General features: G+C 37.0%; 1 protein-coding gene across 1 annotated transcript in view; it reads left to right on the top strand.

Annotated features, from left to right (window-relative positions):
• The first annotated feature begins 771 nt into the window (after window positions 1-771).
• Window positions 772-12,671, top strand: part of HHIP (hedgehog interacting protein) — a 116,649-nt gene continuing 104,749 nt past the window's right edge. Inside the window, exon 1 of the mRNA XM_059922549.1 lies at window positions 772-785. The gene's annotated coding sequence lies outside the window, so the exon portion shown is untranslated. The remainder of the gene's footprint in view (window positions 786-12,671) is intronic.

Here is a 12,671-nt window from a genome sequence, read left to right on the forward strand (position 1 = left end):
AGAAAGAACCCTAGTACAAATGGTAAAAGCAAAGCTATACAGACAAAATCACACACAGAAGCATTTGCATACACACTCACAAAAAGAGAAAAAGGGAAAAATATATATATATCGTTGCTCTCAAAGTCCACCTCCTCAATTTGGGATGCTTCGTTGTCTATTCAGGTATTCCACAGATGCAGGCACATCAAGTTGATTGTGGAGCTTTTTTTTTTTTTTTTTTTTTTTTTTTTTTTTTTTTTTTGATTGTGGAGCTTTAATCCACTGCTTCTGAGGCTGCTGGGAGAGATTTCCTTTCTCTTCTTTGTTCGCACAGCTCCCGGGGTTCAGCTTTGGATTTGGACCCGCCTCTGCATGTAGGTCGCCTGAGGGCGTCTGTTCCCCGCCCAGACAGGACGGGGTTAAAGAAGCAGCTGCTTCGGGGGCTCTGGCTCACTCAGGCCGGGGGAGGGAGCGGGGAGCGGTACGGAGGAGGCGGGGCGAGCCTGCGGCGTCAGAGGCCGGCGTGACATTGCAGCAGCGTGAGGTGCGCCGTGCGTTCTCCCGGGAAAGTTGTCCCCGGATCACGGGACCCTGGCAGTGGCGGGCTGCACCGGCTCCCGGGAGGGGCGGTGTGGAGAGTGACCTGTGCTCGCACACAGGCTTCTTGGTGGCGGCAGCAGCAGCCTTAGCGTCTCATGCCCGTCTCTGGGGTCCGCGCTGACAGCGGCGGCTCTTGCCCGTCTCTGGAGCTCGTTTAGGCGGCGCTCTGAATCCCCTCTCCTCGCGCACCAGGAAACAAAGAGGTAAGAAAAAGTCTCTTGCCTGTTCGGCAGCTGCAGACTTTTTCCCGGTCTCCCTCCCGGCTAGCTGTGGTGCGCCAACCCCTTCAGGCTGTGTTCATGCTGCCAACCCCAGTCCTCTCCCTGCGAGCCGACCGAAGCCCAAGCCTCAGCTCCCAGCCCCGCCCGCCCCGGCGGGGGAGCAGACAAGCCTCTCGGGCTGGTGAGTGCTGCTCGGCGCCGAGCCTCCGTGCGGGAGTCTCTCCGCTTTGCCCTCCGCACCCCTGTGGCTGCGCTCTCCTCCGTGGCTCCGAAGCTTCCCCCCTCTGCCACCCGCAGTCTCTGCCCGCGAAGGGGCTCCTAGTGTGTGGAAACATTTCCTCCTTCACAGCTCCCTCGCTGAGGTGCAGGGCCCATCCCTATTCTTTTGTCTCTGTTTTTTCTTTTTTTCTTTTGCCCTACCCAGGTACGTGGGGAGTTTCTTGCCTTTTGGGAGGTCTGAGGTCTTCTGCCAGCGTTCAATAGGTGTCCTGTAGGCGTTGTCCCACATGTAGATGTATTTCTGATGTATTTGTGGGGAGGAAGGTGATCTCCACGTCTTACTCTTCCGCCATCTTGAAGCTCTACCTCAATACATTTTTGAAAGTTTCTTTTCCTAACTGTGAGTGAAGACTTTATTTTAGGACTATCGTCCAGTGTAGTGCTGGCCTTTGGGGTGGTCTCACACAGAGAGCCTCTCACTTTTTCTGGATGAAAATAAAACTATTCTTTCTCAGGTGCTTGCTTATTAATCATGTTAAGTCATTGTTTAAAGGCAATAAACAATTCACATTGGTAATTAGGACAGAATTATTTTTCAAGGGAAAATAAAGTCTGGCTTAATATGTTTTGGATTCATGTTCCCAAGAATAAACCCACAATTTTCCATCCCTTTACCAAAAAGGAAAAAAAAAATAATCTGTTTTAAAGGAAATGTAATCCTGATATTTGGGTTAATTTACACTCATAACTATCCAGATATATTTCAAGAACTAGTTGATATTTGAGAATATATTTTTCAGATGTTTTAAATAGAAAAATCATATTTTATTTAAGGTAAACAAACCAAAACAGCAAAACATTGACTCTTGTGGAACCTATGGTCTTATGAAATACAAATAGATTTTAAAGTTAAAAATCCTTCTCTTATATCCAACGTTTATTCTAAATTTATACATGTAAAAATATCAGTAATGTCTATAAATGCCCAGGTGTTCACAACTATTAATAAATGAAAATGTTTGCAGAATTTCATGCCCTTGGGCAAGACATAAAATTTAGATGTATTTCTAATAAAGAACTGAAGAATTTCTTTACAAGTAAACCATCCATTTTGAAAATAAAATGATACATGCAGTTCATGGATTTTTGAATAAGGAAGAATTTGTAGTCTCAAACCACACCACACAAATAATTTTTTAACTATATCACGTTCTATCAAATCAGATATATTGTTGCTTTAGATGTAATGATTTCTTTGGTCCTAAAATTTAAATGCTAAGGTTTTGTTTTAGTCTGTCAGAACATTCTTTCACAAATATCTGTCCCCTTCCAGACCAAATAACCACAAGACTACTGCAAATTCACATTTTAAATTACACGATAAAGGTTTTATAATGTAACACTTTCTCCAGGACAATTATTTATAAGATAAATAAAGTTTTAAATGTTTATTTGAAAATGTTTAAATAATCATATATTTAGGTTTGATCTAACTAGACTCATATTGTACTTGTCGCTCACATTTTCAAAGAAATGTTTGCCAGATTGTCAAATTGCCAAAATTGTAAACAGCTTAGTATCTCTGAAGATTAATTCTGCATCTTAATTAAGGTAGCCTGTTTTGAGTAAAAAAGTCTTTGTATTTTTACATTACTCTTGAATTAAGCACATTCAGAAATAGAGCATGTTTTCATTCAATCATTAGTAAACATTCATTTGCATATGTTGTTTTGGTGGCTTAGTTGCCAAATATTCCGCTAAATGATAAATAGATACTCACTGAGGAATTAAACTTTCCTACAGGGTGGTCTTGATTTGAGTCAAAGCCAGAAAATTAATGCTTAGTTTCCAAAACACCTAACGCACACAAAAGTAATTAATTCTATAGCTGTGTGGGCTTTCAATTCTGTGAATTTATAATGTCTTCCATATTTATTAATTGTTTACATAGTTAAGGTATTATACTTTCTCACATCATTTATGTAGGGTTGAGATACAAACGAGTTAATTTACTTGATGTAATCATTAATTACTGAATCATCTCGGTTGTGATCGTTCTGTTTATGAGGTAATTTCATTATGCAGACTGTTTTCCATTATTTTATAATTAGGTACAATTTCTGCACACCCTCTGGTCCCATTAGCTCACCCTTCCAATTCCATCGAAGGAAAATGTATTAGCAAATTACACCACTGCAACTGATTCAAGTATTATAAGAAATTGACAATTACTAAAGAAAAAAAATCTAGCATGGACTATAAAAATAACAGTTTAAGTCACTACCATTAATAAGACTATTTTTTCAAAATAAATCTGAATTGACAAGACTCAATTTCATGAGACACACCTCCCCACCTTCATGAGAATTCTACAAGAGTGACTCCTACCACAAGGGCCCAAGGGATCTCCATCCCAGTTCAGTCCCTCTCACTGACACCAGCTCCAGTCATTATGCAGATTGCAAATCAGTGTCAGAGATGTTCAATGGTGCATCAGCAGAGTCTTGGAGACTCAGGGACACATGTGAGTTGTGGGGCTGGCCGCATAAAAGAGGCTAGACGATAGTGGCCGGTCATAGCCCCTGTAACTGTGGCTGGTGCAGGGAACGTTGCAGATAGAATCCATCTGATTCAGACATGATTCTATCATTCCATTTATGAGTCAGACATGATTAAGGACCAATTGCAGATATTTAGCAAAGGCCAACTGTCTGTAAGGAAACTCACGTAAATGCCACCTGCTAATTGATACTGCTACATTTAGGGAATTTATATCTAGCAATAAAATTTTACTCAGTTGAATTGAATAAGTAAATATAAAGTGTAAAGTATAAGGAATAAGGTATAATTAAGATGTAGTCTTTAAAAGTTGTTTTATAAAGAATTATATTTAGCCAAATATTATAATGAATTATGAATAAATTAAATATAAATGGAATCAAATTCAAATTAATTATAATCATAAGAGGAATTGAAACCCCAAAGGGTTAAACATTGTTGCCTCTGAAAAGAGGAAATTAGAACAGGAAGTGTGGGCGGAAGGGTTTGTGTTCTTATTAGCCTTCCTGTATTGTTTCATTTAAAAAGTCATATGTATATTTTAATTTGTTTTTTTAAAAATTAAAATGTTTTATATAAGATGCTAGTAAATTTTTTTTAATGCACTTTGCAAAACATAGGCTGAAAAATCTATATAAAGAGACAGGAACTCGCCATGTTTCAAGTCAGCGATTTAAAGAAAATTTAACATTTAAGTTAAAAGTAAACAAAAGTTGAACCATATCCAGACCACATCTATATTTTACTTGCAAAATAGGTTCACCCTATAAGAAATTCAGAAAGACAGACAGTTTTAATGAAATGCATAGTGGCATGTTGGGTTCCAAGAAATCTAAATTTCTCTTTAACTGTCACCTTGAACAGTCCTGTTCAGGAAATCTTTCATTTTATGTCCCTTCCTCATAACTTATTAAACGTATGCTTTGGGGTGATGAGATGCCATGATGCAGAACACAAGTCTTTTCTGTCCACAATTTATTTGAATTCAACCAAAGCTGTTTCAGATCTATTGTTGAAAATAATAGTTCCTGTCAATCTGTGTCACATATAACAACGGTTGAGTTGTCACTGTGTCATCAGAGATTTGAAATAAGACTAAGGGTATGTTGAAACATGAGAAGCCCAACCCAATGAATAAGTGATTTTCTTTGGGAGGCTATGAAAATTCATGCCAAATCCTGACCAAACTTCTTAATGACTTCAAGTACAAAGAAAAATAAGTTAACTTTACTAAATTAATGAGTGGCCAGTCATTGGATAAACTCTTCTAGGTTTTCAGTTCAATTTTAAATTGTTCATTATTAATATGTACCAATGCAGCTGATTTTTGTATTTTGACTTTGCATCCGGTGCCTTGCTAAACTCACATTTTAGTTCTAACACCTTATTGTTGATTCTTTGTAGATTCTTCATAGACAGTAATGTCATCTGTGAATAGATAGAGGTCTATTCCTTTCTCTCCATTCTGTATGGTAGTTGTTTATTATTTACTTCCTTCTTCATTTGCCTTATTGCACTAATTAGGACCTCCAGTATGATGTTAAATAAGAGTGATAGTGAGAGTAAACATACTTTCCTCTTTCCTAACCTTAGATGGAAAGAATTCAGTCTTTCACAATTAAATATTATGTTAGCCCTATTCTCTTGGTTGATTCTCTATTGGGTTGAAAACAATAAATTATTCCTAGTTCATCAGGGGTTTTAACACAAATGGATGCTGAATTTTGTCAAATACCTCTTCTGTATAAATACAATCATATGGATTTTCTTCTTTAGTTTACTGATATATTGATAACACTGATTTTGAATGTTGAACCAGGCTTGCATTCCCAGGATAAATCCCATTCAATTTGGTATCATAATATTTTTATAAGTTGTTGAATTTAATTTGATATGTTGTTGAGGATTTTTGCATCTATGTTCATGAGAAATATCAGCCTATAGTTTTCTTTTCTTGTAATGTCTTTGGTTTTGTTAAAAAAAGGGTAATTCTGACTTCATAAAATGAATCAAGAAGTGTTCATACTCCTGTGTTCTGGAAAAGTTTGTGTAGAATTGATATTATTTCTTCCTTGAATGTTTGATACAGGATTTTTTTTCTGTTGTTGCTTTATATTTATTTGTTTTTAAATTTTTATTGGAGTATGGTTGCTTTACAATGTTGTGTTAGTTTCTACTCTACAGCAAAGTGAATCAGCTATACATATATATATATACATATCAGAACACACTTTGACACAAATCGCAGCAAGATCTTTTTTGACCCACCTCCTAGAGTAATGAGAATAAAAACAAAAATAAACAAATGGGACCTAATGAAACTTAAAAGCTTTTGCACTGCAAAGCAAACCATAAACAAGATGAAAAGACAACCCTCAGAATGGGAGAAAATATTTGCAAATGAAGCAACTGACAAAGGATTAATCCCCAAAATATACAGACTGCTCATGTAGCTCAATATCAAAAAATCAAACAACCCAATCAAGAAATGGGCGGAAGACCTAAATAGACATTTCTCCAAAGAAGACATATGGATGGCCAACAAATACATGAAAAAATGCTCAACATATCTAATTATTAGAGAAATGCATATTAAAACTACAATGAGATATCACCTCACACAGGTCAGAATGGCCACCATCACAAAATCTACAAACAACAAAAGTTGGAGAGGGCATGGAGAAAAGGGAACCCTTTGCACTGTTGGTGGGAATGTAAATTGATACAGCCACTATGGAGAACAGTATGGAGGTTACTTAGAAAACTAAAAATAGAACTACCATGTGACCCAGCAATCCCATTACTGGGCATATGCCCAGAGAAAACCATAATTCAAAAAGACACATGCACCCCAATGTTCACTGCAGCACTAGTTACAATATCCAGGACATGGAAACAACCTAAATGTCTATCAACAGAGGAATGGATAAAGAAGATGTGGTACATGTATACAATGGAATATTATTCAGCCATAAAAAGGAATTAAATTGGGTCATTTGTAGAGACGTGGATGGAACTAGAGACTGTCATACAGAGTGAAGTAAGTCAGAAAGAGAAAAATAAGTATTGTATATTAACACATATATGTGGAATCTGAAAAAATTGGTATAGACGATCTTATTTACAAAGCAGAAATGGAGACACAGATGTAGAGAATAAATGTATGGATGCTAGTAAATTTATCATGATGAGTAAACATTATGATGTTACAATATATATTTCTTGGGAGATTTTTATTAAACATGAACCTAAATAAAACATGTAGATGAGGATAAAAAATTCATTATAAAATTATACTTCGATTTCATGAGTTAATTAATTAAATCATAGTTATTTACATCTACATAATAACTTGAAGAGAAGTATCATGGGAAGGAAGCTTGAAATGGTAACACAACCGAGGCAAACAGTATACTTTTCTAGCAAATTTATAAACAATACATTTTAAAATGTAACTTTGCTCACCACACCAAAAAAAAAAAAAAAAAAAGGCAAAAACCAGCAACTATGTGAGGTGATGAATGTGTTAATTAACTTGATCATGGTAATCATTTCACAGTGCAACTATTATGTATATGAAACCATCACGTGGTACACCTTAATACATACAGAATTTTTGTTAATCTTTACCTCAGTAAAGCTGGGAAAAAATACAACTATTCTTTCTTCCAAAAGCCATTGCCCCCTTCTCCTATATCCCCTCCCTGGGTTTCTTGCCCTAAAGTCAACACCCTTGGGCACAGCCTTGAGATGCCACGTTACCATTGTTGATGTGGTCAAAGACCCGGGGTTTTTTTTTTTTTTTTTTTTAATTTATAAGTATTTTTCCCAGCTTTATTGAGAGATAATTGACAGACAGCACTTTATAAGTTTAAGGTATACAGAATAATGATTTGATTTACATATATTGTGAAATATTAAGATGCTCTGGTTCTTCAAAGCTTATTTTCTGTTGTGAAAATAATCCTGCCATCTGCCTGTATATCAGCAGTGCAGCATCTCATCCCTCATTTCCCATGTGTTAAACTAACATCTTGTAACTTTGTCTACCTCAAGAAGAATTCTATTTTAGAAAGTTTCAAGCATTTATAAATATAAAGCAAATAACAGCAGGTAAGCAGGGACCAAATGATAAAGACTCTCGTATATCTTTGCTATAGAATTTGGATTTTGTTCTGAATTCACTAAGAATCCACTGAAGAATTTTATGCAGGGAAATCATATGAAATGCTTTGTGGTATGCAAAAATCCATTTGGTGGCAGTGTGCATAATGGGGTCAAGTGAGGGGAAAAAATTATAGTGGCAATCTTAAGAAGTTGTTGCAGTAAAGCTGGTAAGAAATATAGGTCCCTAATAATAACAGACCTAGGCAATGATAGTCAATAGCTGTTAAAACCACTAAGTGAGAGGTTATAGGGATTTTTTTAAATGGATGGATTAGAATAATAACACACTAAGCCACTGAAAAATCATATCATTACAAAAAGAGAAACAACCATACATTATACATTATATGCCCCCTGATATGATGACATAGGAGCCATCTATGGATTTTTCTTACAAAAATTCTTTTTTTGTTTTGTTTTTTCCGCCACACCGCACAGCTTGTGGGATCTTAATTCTCCAACTAGGGGTTGAACCAGGGCCCCGGCAGTGAAAGCACATAGTTCTAACCACTGGACTGCCAGAGAATCCTGATTTTTACAAAAATTCTAATGAAGCTTCTAGATCTAAATATGAGTTTCCAGAAAATAGAGAAATAGAGAAGCGTCTTTAATGACACCATGAGGACGTAACCAGAAAAATCCACAATGTGGGAGATTCTACAAGACAAATAACCTGATTTAGTCAATAAATAAAAGGGGAGGGAAAACAAAAAGGGAGGAGGAACCTCTAAACTAAAGGAGACTCAGTTACATCATAGCAACCAAATACATCATGTGGTTCCTGCTTAGTTCCAGATCTGAACCAATCTACTGTAAAAACAAAAAATTATGAGACAACAAGGAAACATAAATACTTACTGGATATATGAATATATTTTAAGGAATTATTATTTTATGATGATAAAGATTTTGTGCCTATGTTTTCAAATATCTTTTCCTTTTAGAAAGACACACTGAAATTTTTACAGATGAAATGATATGACGTCTGGAATGTGTTTTAAAATAATGGAGGAGAAAATGGGGGGCAGGGGGATGATAAAACAAAATTAGCCAAATGTTGGTAATTGCTGACCCTGAGTGGCAGGTACATTTTACTGTGTTTAAATTTTTCTATAATAAAAATTAAAGATAATAGGAATAAAAGAAGCAATAGTTGAGAGACTAGAAAGAAGTGAGTAAATCTGAACACTATTTAGGAGATGTTACAGGCAAGGCATGATGGCCAATTGAATCTGAAAAAGGAGCAGAGATGGTGTCTAAATTTCTGTCTTGGTGGTTAGAGGCACAGAAGTTCTGTTCATCAAGGAGGTACAGGTCGGTGGAGGAGCAGATACCAGAGTGAAGATGGCAAATTTGGTTTGGGGTGTGCTGAGTTTGAGATACAGGTAGATATCCATGTGCAAATGTTCAATAGGTACAGTAAGCAGAGAAGAAGCTCAAGGATATAAATCCAGGATATAAAAACATGTAAAGAGATGTAGAGAGAAAGTGAAGACAGGAGTAATATCCAGAGAAATAAGAGAAAAATCAGTAGAGATTGGAGTTACTGAAACAAAGAAAGACATGGTTTCAGGAAAAGGAATTGGTCAACAGTGTGAATTAAAAAATTAAATGTAAGTTCTAGAAAAAAAAATAATCCTTGGCTTTAGTAACTAAATAGCAACTGGTGTCAGGGCAAGATTACAAACTGAGCATATGAATTTATCTCCTCTCATTCCTCAGATCCCATTAAAAGAAGAATACACCAGTTGAAAGAAGAGGGGTAAGCACAGAGCAGTGAAAAGAACAAGAGGGAGTTTATCAATGGATGAACTGTTTCAACACAGTTCTAGAGGGTGGAAAGTGAGTGGAAGAGTGCAGCTCAATAAAGCAAGCCAGGAAAAAGCACAGCCCAGAAGAAATATGGAGGGGCTGCTGCTAAGGAGGGAGCCATCCTGCCTTTCAGAGGTGGGAGGGTGATAGACTCAGGATGCCAGGTGTGATAAGCAGCAGGGTACCACACAGGGCTGAAAACAGGAGCAGTTATTGAAAGCCTGCTGCCAATTTCCCCATCCATATATTCAGAATACATGGCAGCCAGGTGTTACCCTCTAGGCAAAAAAAAAAAAAAAAAGTAGAAGAAGGGTTTTTTGTGTGTTTTCCAAATAAATTTAACACACTGTCTAGCATAAACAAAAGAAGTAACTGTTGCTGTCCGAACAGGAGAAGGAAAACATTCTGAGAGTCAGGGTTCCCCAGAGTAATGCAGAGGAGGGAAGAAGGCCTGAGTACAGCTCTAGAAACAAAAGCGGGTGGACAGAGAGGAAAGGGCTTGATATAACAAAAGGAAATGTGAATAGAATTCATTAGGATCACTACTCATAATGAAGGGCAAAAACGGAAAAAACCCTGCCAACTACTTGTGAGGGTGTAGATTATATGAAGCAGTAGGTCCAAGGAGGCAGAACAACATGATCACTGACTGACAGGAAGAAACTGAAAAGAAATAAAAACAGTCACCAAGTATAGGTTATATCCTAAAATTTTAAAGAAATTGAATTGGTTATCCAAAATATCACCAAAAAAAACAAAAGATAAGACTTCGGCTTCTAGCCAAGATGGAGTAAGAGGGACCATTTAGACCACCCTTCCTGAAACAACTAAACAGTTAATATTATATTATTTTAACAAAGCTGACAAAAAAACTAGACAAAGTTTTCAGGCATTGCACATCAACTCAGTAAGCAGAGGACATTGGTCCCGGAGAGAGGGAAAACAAACAAGGTGAGCCCCATGACAGTCCCAGCTTACTGCCCAGACATATTTTCCAGGCTGCAGTGCAAAGAAAGGGAATCCAAACAGAACCAGGCAGTAACCTTGAATCGAGGAGAGACACATGGAGTCTAGTGAGGCCAAGAGCTGGAGTTAAAAAAGCAGAGTCCTGGGGAAAAGACAGTTGTACAGAGAAAGAGCTATGGAGATTCACAGGCAATACCCCCTCAAGTTTTCACATTTAGTAGCATAGGCCTGTGGAGAAATTATCTGAGGAAAGGGAAAGAACCACTTGAAAGGAGCAGATACTCAGAGCTCAGACAGGTCCAATAATAGTTCATGTTCCAAACAGCCAGAGGGAAAACATCATAATTCAAGGAAAATCAGGCAGAGTATTTACAATGGTATTACCTCCATAGTGGAAGAAATTAGTCTTAGATTAAAGGTGGTTCTGGTTTCACCTAACAAGGTTTAACAGGAGGTTTGAAAAGATCAAACTGTTACCAAGTGATTTAACCAAACTTCAGAGCAAAGTTCAAGAATATTTATAAGAATGTAATATTAAGCATCTAACAAAGTAAAAATCACGAGGTTTGGAATTTAATAAAAAAATTAAAGATTTTAATCTTTAATTACAAAGAAATAGGATAATATAAGCCATGAAGAAATAGGATAATAGGATGATATAAGCAAATTATATTTGCTTATATTATCGAAGAAATAGGATAATATAAGCCATAATAAGGCAAAAATATCAATGAACAAACACAGTTCCAGAATCAGCATGGATGGTAGAATTGTCGGATTAGGACATTAAAACAGTTATGGTAACTATATTCCATATGTTCAAGAATGTAAGGTACAGACTTGAAAGATTTTTAAAAGACCCAAATAAAACTTTTCAAGATGAAAAATGCAATGCTTGAAATAGAAAATACCTGAGATAAGAGAGAGCAGATTAGACATTGCAGAATTAAAGATTAGTGAACTTGATGGTATAGAAACTAAAATAAAATACAGAGAAAATAAAGACTAAAAAAGAAAAAAATTAAGAGAGCTTCAGTGGGCTGTGGGAAACTTTCAAGTTGTTTAATAGATAAGATATGTAATTAGAGTCACCAAAGGAGGTGGGGAGAGGAAATATTAAAGACATAATGGCCAGAAATGTTCCAAATTTGATGAATCTGTAAACCTACAAATCCAAGAAGCTCACCAAACCCCAAGCACAAGAAACATGAATAAAATTATACCAAAGCATAATAGAATTAAAAGACGTATACCCACCGATAAAGGGAAAATGTGACAATCAGAGAAATAAAGCACATTATACACAAAGGAACAAAATAAGAATGAGACCAAGTTCTCTTCAGAAAAATACAGTTAAGGCAGTAGAGCAACATCTTTAAAGTACTAGGGAAACACCAAGAGCAGCAACTCTGTCAACCTAAAATTCTATACCCAGAAAAAATGTCTCTCGAAAACAAAGGCAAAAAAAAGATTTTGTCAGACATATCAAAGCTGAATCATCACACTCAGAATCTTACTACAAGACTACAAGAACTGTTAACACATGTTCTTAAGTCAGAAGAAAAATCATACCAAATAGTAATCTGGAGTTCCCACTGGGATGACACAGAGGGATTCAGTTGGGTGCTATGCATGTACTTGGTTGTATTACACTGAGGAACACTGAGTTTGAGGACTCCACTGCTTTTAAAATGAGAAGATAGCAAGCTTCCTGTTTGTCTGAAGGAGAAACATTACCTCTCTCCCCACAGCTGTTCATTACAAACACACTCCCAAGAAATGGCTCAGAACCCTCCATACTGTTTTCAGTAGTGGCTGCACTGAATTGCATTCCTATGAACAGTGCAGCCATGTGGCTGACAGGGTCTTCGTGCTCTGGTCAGGTGTCAGGCCTAAGCCTCTGATGTGGGAGAGCCAAGTTCAGTACATTGGACCACCAGAGACCTCCAGGACCCACATAATATCAACTGGTGAGAGCTCGCCCAGAGATCTCCATCTCAATGCTAAGACCCAACTCCACTCAACGACCAGCAAGCTTCAGTGCTGGACACTCCATGCCAAACAAGCAAGACAGGAAAACAACCCCACCCATTAGCGGAGAGGCTGCTTAAAATAATAATAAGTTCACAGACACCCCAAAACACA

This window comes from Balaenoptera ricei, chromosome 5 (assembly GCF_028023285.1).
Source record: "Balaenoptera ricei isolate mBalRic1 chromosome 5, mBalRic1.hap2, whole genome shotgun sequence".
NCBI lineage: Eukaryota > Metazoa > Chordata > Mammalia > Artiodactyla > Balaenopteridae > Balaenoptera > Balaenoptera ricei.